Here is a 7,543-nt window from a genome sequence, read left to right as displayed (position 1 = left end):
GACCAAAGTGTCTCATTGCATCATCAAGATCGAAGTCACCATCATCATCCTCATCATAGTATCCATGTTCAACATCGTCATGTGGTGGATCAAGTCCTAGAGAGGGTGATTCATTAGAGTGAGTTTGACAATGATCTTGCTTATGAATTTTTATAGCTTCGGAAATAATATCACTAATAATACCAACATTTCCTTTGGCACGCATAAGTTTTGTAAGCTCAAATAGACGATCACCAAACATAGGATCACTAGTATTCATCTTACTCAAGGCAATAGACTTATGGAGAATTTCATCTAGATTTTTCAAGGAATAATCTGGAAATCGTTCCTCAAGAAATTTCCATATAGTGTAGGTACACTTAAAAGTAGGCAAACATCCAATCAAGTTTCTAGGCAATCCTCTAATGATAAGTTCGGCAGTTCTGAGATTCCTAATCATGTCAATTGACTCATCATGGGTAGGATGCATAGGATCAACATAAGGTGCACAAGGGCTAGCAATGTACTTGTTCAAATGATATTGATTGAAAATTACAAGCATCTCATTTTTCCACTCATGAAAATACTCTCCATCAAGAATAGGCACTCTATGTCTAAGACTCCCCAAAGTAGACTCATCCATCTTCCTCCAATGGTGATTAAACCAAATCAATGGAGACCAATGCTCTAATACCACTTGTAGGACCTTGAGAAGAGGTGTCTAGAGGGGGGGGGTGATTAGACACTAAGTACCAAAGTTGCAGTTTTTAAGTTTCCTTAAGTTTAAGTGGAGTTTAGGCACAAGTTTATCATTCACAATACATATCAAGCACGCATGCAAAGAGTTTATGAGCAGCGAAAAGTAAAGCATGCAACTTTCAAGAATGTAGAAGGAAGGGTTTGGAGGATTCAAACGCAATTGGAGACACGGATGTTTTTGGCGTGGTTCCGATAGGTGGTGCTATCGTACATCCACATTGATGGAGACTTCAACCCATGAAGGGTAATGGTTGCGCGAGTCCACGGAGGGCTCCACCCACGAAGGGTCCACGAAGAAGCAACCTTGTCTATCCCACCATGGCCGTCGCCCACGAAGGACTTGCCTCACTAGCGGTAGATCTTCACGAAGTAGGCGATATCCTTGCCCTTACAAACTCCTTGGTTCAACTCCACAATCTTGCCGGAGACTCCCAAGTGACACCTAGCCAATCTAGGAGACACCACTCTCCAAGAAGTAACAAATGGTGCGTTGATGATGAACTCCTTGCTCTTGTGCTTCAAATGATAGTCTCCCCAACACTCAACTCTCTCTCATAGGTTTTGGATCTGGTGGAAAGAAGATTTGAGTGGAAAGAAACTTGGGGAATGCTAGAGATCAAGATTCATATGGTAGGAATGGAATATCTTGGCCTCAACACATGAGTAGGTAGTTCTCTCTCAAAAAATGTATGCTGGAAGTGTAGGTTCAGTCTGATGGCTCTCCCCATGAATGAAGAGGAGGTGGAGGGGTATATATAGCCTCCACACAAAATCTAACCGTTACACACAATCTACCAAACTCGATGGGATCGAATCGTTAAACTCGGTCAGACCGATTTTGCAAATAATGTGACCGTTAGGGTTTTCGGTGGGACTGAAATGCAATTCGGTGAGACCGATTTAGTTAGGGTTAGGGCATAACGTAATCTCGGTAAGACCGATTACACAAACTCGGTGAGACCGATTTTGGTAATAAGCTTTCCAGAGAGTTGGTCAGGCAAACTCGGTTTGACCGATTACACAAACTCGGTGAGACCGATTTTGGTAATGAGTTATCCAGAGAGTTTGCATTGTAATCTCGGTAGTACCGACTGCTCAAACTCGGTGAGACCGATTTTGGTAATGGACATACACAGAGAGATTACAATCCCATCTCGGTGAAACCGAGATCCCTATCGGTAAGACCGATTTGCTTAGGGTTTGTGGCAGTGGCTATGACTTTTGGAATCGGTGGCGCCGGATAGGAAGAATCGGTGTGACCGATTTTGGCTTTAGATTTAGGTCATTTGTGGAAGTGAGAAAGTAGCTGAGGGTTTTGGAGCATATCACTAAGCACATGAAGCAAGAGGCTCATTAAGCAACACCTCATCCCTCCTTGATAGTATTGGATTTTCCTATAGACTCAATGTGATCTTGGACCATTAAAATATGAAATGAAGAGTCTTGAGCTTGAAGCTTGAGCTAATCCTTTGTCCTTAGCATCTTGAAGGAGTTCCCACATCCTTTAGTCCATGCCACTCCATTGTTGAACTTATCTGAAACATACTAGATAAAAGTGTTAGTCCAACAAGAGATATGTTGACATTAATTACCAAAACCACCAAGGGAGCACTTGTGCTTTCAACCGCACGCCCCGACTCGCAACTGGTGTTGGCCGAGGGAGAAACGGCGTGCGAGCGAACTAAGGATGACACCACATATCGGCCTTGTCTTACGTGGCACACAAAAACTGCCACATCGTGTCAAGATTCGTCTAAATTTGAATCGACGGCGATCCAGGCGTGTGGGCGAGTTGGAGAAGTGCCACATGTGTGGGCGTTAGTGTTTCCGTATTTGCATTTGGTTGAATTATGTGAACTTTAGACAATGTTTTTGATATGTACACACAGAGAGAAAAAATATGACCACGTGGATAAAAATGCGTCTACGTGTTTGGCGCACTACCAACCCAAACACACACGGGGACGGACAAAACCCAAAACACCAATCCAAACGGTAAAAAACCACGTCCGTTAACGTCGGCGTGTTGGAGTTACCCTATGTAATGCCCACGATGCGGCTATATCTCCCACGTGTCGAGGCACGACTTAGAGGCATAACCACATTGTGGTTTTGTCGTAAGAAGGGTCATCTTCACACAATCCCATGTAATGAACAAGAAAAGAATAAATAGAGTTGGCTTACAATCGCCACTTCACACAAAGATCATATAATTCATACATCATCCAGAGTCACATATAGTCCGACTACGGACAAATCCAAATAAAAAGAAGATAACCCCAAATGCTAGATCCCCGATCGTCTCAACTGGGCTCCACTACTAATCATCCAGAAAAGACACGTAGTAATGACTAAGGTCCTCGTCGAACTCCCACTTGAGTTCAATAGCATCACCTGCACTGGTCTCATCGGCACCTGCAACTGTTTTATGTGATAGCTTGGCTTAATAGGGATGATAGACTACTCATATCAATAAGGAATTCCTTCTTTTCTGGAAGCCCATTCGGACAAACTCCAAAGTTAAGCGTGCAACTTGGAGTAATTTCAGGATGGGAGACCGACCGGAAAGTTGATCCCAGGCGCGCACGAGTGGGGACAAAATATGCAGAAAAGACTAGTATTGATCTATGGGGCCAGTCTAGATCCCACCAGGAGTAACGACCACCGGGTCCGGGGCGTTAGGCCAACTCCACCGCGCGACCCTATCCTGTCCGGCTCCGTCCGTTTGGGGTAAAAGGGACAAAAGAGGCGGCCCAGCGCACGGCCTCAAGCGGACAAATGTCCGGATTCCGTCTGTTTTCGACCCATCACCGGCCCAAACTTGCGCTCAGTTTGGGGTGAAACGGACGTGCACGGACGGCCGTGACGCACGCCCTTGTCCCCCCCGTGGGCCGCCTATCGGGGACACTAGCAGTCCCTCCGCTCCCAACACTTCACCCTCTCTCCCCGCCCCGCCCCGCCGCCGGCGCCGCCCCTATTCTCCGGCCGCCTCCTCACGGCGCAGCCCCCCTGCCGTCCATACCAAACCACGTCTCGACATGGCCGCCACCATGCCCGCGCTTTCGCCGTAGTTTTGGTCGTCTATCGGGGGAGGTTTGGCCATCGCCGTCCTTGCCGGTGGTGGAGGGGACACGACTGCTGGCGACGGACCACGGCGGCCGAGGCAAATTCCGACGAGAGCTCCAGAGCGGCCAGTAGCCGGCCGGCAACCACCCCTGCTGCGTCAAGGTGATCATCGTGGCCTCTTCGCCACCGCGACCGCAAGGTGTTCGACCTTTTGCCAACAAAGGTATGGACAGTGGAGACGAGTTTTTCTTCCATCACTTCCTTTGTTCATCGGACGATTCGTCGTCGGATGATGAAGATCTTGTGGTGGCTGCACTGGTCGTTCACGACCATATTCAACGGCAGCTTCCTCGGCACAGGGGGTCACTCCCTGGCCGTGCTCCCAACCTGAACCGCAACAGGGAGAGAGGCCACGCCCTGCTCTATGCCGATTACTTTGCCAACACCCCGCTCTTCAAGCCGGATAAATTTCGTCGCCATTTTCGTATGGCAAGGCATGTGTTCAATCGTATCCGAGAGGGAGTGGTTGCTCATGACCCATACTTCGAGTGCAAGACGGATGCCCTTGGCAATCTTGGATTCTCCTCTTACCAGAAATGCACCGCGGCCATCCTCATGCTTGCATATGGTATTCCAGGCGATCTGGTGGACGAGTATGTGCGTATGAGTGAGACAACATGTCTGATGTCAATGTACAAGTTTTGCCAGGCTGTGATCGAGGTGTTTGGCCCAGAGTACTTGAGGCAGCCAACTGCCGCTGATACAGAGAGATTGTTGGCGACCAACGCAGCTAGAGACTTTCCAGGCATGCTTGGCAGCATAGATTGTATGCATTGGGAGTGGAAGAACTGTCCATTTGCTTGGCAGGGCCAGTACAAGGGGCATGTTAACGGGTGCACTGTTATATTAGAAGCGGTGGCATCGCAAGATCTTTGGATATGGCATTCTTTCTTCGGTATGGCAGGTTCTCACAATGATATCAACGTGCTGCAGCGTTCTCCAGTCTTCGCCAGGCTTGCAGAAGGCCACTCCCCACCTGTCAACTTTGAGATCAACGGCCACCAGTACAACAAGGGATACTATCTAGCAGATGATATATATCCTCAATGGTCAACTTTTGTGAAGACAATCTCGAAACCCCAAGGTGAGAAGAGAAAGAGATTTGCCCAAATGCAAGAGAGTGTTAGAAAGGATGTGGAACGTGCTTTTGGTATGCTTCAATCCCGGTGGGGTATCGTTCGAAACCCTGCACTGTCATGGGATAAAAGGAAGCTTTGGAAGGTGATGACTGCTTGTGTGATCATGCACAACATGATCGTCGAGGACGAGCGTGATGAGAGTATCTTCGACCAAGGATTTGATTATCAAGGTGAAAATATTAAGCCCCTGCACCAAGACCCGGCCACATTTGAACAGTTTATCCAATTCCACCGTGAGATGCGTGATTGACACACTCATTTGAATCTTCAAAATGACTTGGTTGAGCACGTCTGGGACCACATTGGCAATCAATAGATGTATTGGTCCAATTTATGTTCAGTCAAGACAATTTCGATTTGGTTGTAAAACTATTTTATTAAAAACAATTTCAATTGGGTTGTAAAATTATTTTAATTTTCAGACAAATATTTGGGTTGGAAACTAGTTTTGATGCAAATTTGGGCATTTTTGGCCCTGACGAACAGGATGGGGCAAATGAATGCGGCCGCGCGCCGGGCGCACGGCCACCGCATCCCAGGACAGGCCCGGACACGACCCCAAATCCCTACCCAAACAGACAGAAACCGGACAAAACGGGCGTCCGTTTGGGGTCGCGCGGTGGAGTTGGCCTTACACCTATCTTTTGAAAACCACCAGACCGGCCTGCTCTAAAAGAGGACAAACTTTTTTTAAGGGAAGAAGATGATAAACTTGATCAGTTTCTGAAAGGGCGCACATGTCTGATCAGACAGGTTCACTTTGACAGTTTTTCTACTCTAGATTCCTGCACTTTCTCGGTGAGAAAAATGCACCACTAGTCTAGGGTCCTTTGTACGAGCCGCGAACTGAAAAAGCGAGGCCAGAGAGAAATAGAGTGGTGGGTGGTGGAGGCTGTGACGAGTTGTTCACTCGACACCTGACGTCATCCCTTAAATTGCTTGTGACGTCCGCACGAATGACTAGTCCAGAGACGGCGATCCGGGGGGGATGGATGGCCCTCTCGACGTCGACGGGGGCCCCCAGCGCCGGTCGGACGGGGCGGGATCGATGCACGCTGCTGCTATGCTACTCTCTGTAGGCCTGGCCGGTCGGCAGGCTAAGGCGCCCAACGAGGCTCTAAGCCCTGGCCGCGGCCGGCCCGGCCGGCTGTGCGCAGTGCCCGTATGGTGTTCGAACAAATGCCTCAGCGGCCAGCGGGGCGCCGGCAGCCGAGCCGACCGTGCTAGCGACTGCACCAGTGGCGCTAGCCACCTAGCTACCGTGGCCAGTGACCTGGAGGGTGGAGCCCTTCACCGTTGGCCATTAACTGCCGTGCGCTAATGGCCGGAGAAGAGGCAAGACACTCGAGGCGCCAGGGGGAGGTCGGAGGTGACTTCGCCGGAGTCAAGCGGATGATGATGGTAGTTGGTAATACTTCCGGGTTTTGCGATGATGGTTAGTCAAGCAGTCAACACACCCTCTCCGGCTTGCCATCGCTATCCACAGATTCCGTTTCACTGCCTCCTGGTACCATACCATGTATTCTACTGGCTAATTCCTGCTTATCTATGCGTTCCAAACCAAATTGTTCAGCAGCCCAGCTCGATGCCGGGGTATTTAACTGTTGAGGTGCGTGTTTGTTCATTACTTTTGTAGTAATTCCAAAGCGGTCCTGAGGAGATCATATATTCCCTTGTTTAATCTGGATGCCGACTGTTTCTTGATATGACTGGGACCAACTCCAACCTAATGAGCTATCAGATGATGATCATAGCCTCACCATTGCTGTGGGGTCCTAGCTTGTTTCTTTCCTATATGTTTAACTGACTTCACCGGTCTCCCCCCTCCTTTGTTCACTGTCCACACCACCGTTCACACCATTACAGACGCTGGAAGAACTCAGCTGTCTTTGAAGCACACAAGGTGTCCGTCGTAGTCTGAGCAGCAGCCGTCGCTCTGGATACAAGCTCAAAGCCGCAACCTCAGCTAGGCTAACAGGGCAGCCATTCCAAGCGAGCAACTGAGCATTGCAAAGCTTTCCCATTTCAGGTACGATTCTCACTCTCTCTTCCTGTGCTCGGCTCTTCGACATGGATACATAAGTTCCATTGCCAATTTTCTGTCATTTCTCCGCTTGCAGTTAATCTTACTAGTTACCCTGATCTGGGTACATGCTCAAACCTGCAACCTCGGCTAGGGGCTGATGTATGATAGCTCATTCAGTGTGACTGTCTATGTGAGGAGCACTGCATCGCCGCTTTCCTCTTTCAGGCATGATTCTCAGTTTCTCTTCCTGTGCTCGCTTCTTAGACATGGATGCATTGTTTCCAGGGGCGGATCTAATGGGGGTTCCATGGGTGCCATGGCAGCCCCTCAGTAAAATGTAAAATAATTTATCTTATATATACTTAATAGTAGGTTTTTAAATTTTAAATCATGTCTTGTGACAGTTTTTTAAATTTGTGATGATATCCAGATTAATTATACAATTTGTAGTGTATTTTTCACAAATTTTTGAACGGATGCGTTAAAGTTATGTTGTTCATACATTATAGATGAA

At 48.2% G+C, this 7,543-nt stretch overlaps 1 pseudogene; it reads left to right on the top strand.

Annotated features, from left to right (window-relative positions):
- The first annotated feature begins 5,894 nt into the window (after positions 1-5,894).
- Positions 5,895-7,543, top strand: part of LOC123157325 (uncharacterized) — a 7,206-nt pseudogene continuing 5,557 nt past the window's right edge.

The sequence above is a fragment of the Triticum aestivum genome, chromosome 7B, assembly GCF_018294505.1.
Source record: "Triticum aestivum cultivar Chinese Spring chromosome 7B, IWGSC CS RefSeq v2.1, whole genome shotgun sequence".
Lineage (NCBI taxonomy): Eukaryota > Viridiplantae > Streptophyta > Magnoliopsida > Poales > Poaceae > Triticum > Triticum aestivum.
Note: the sequence above shows the minus strand (reverse complement) of the source record. Positions and strands in the feature narration are given on the sequence as shown.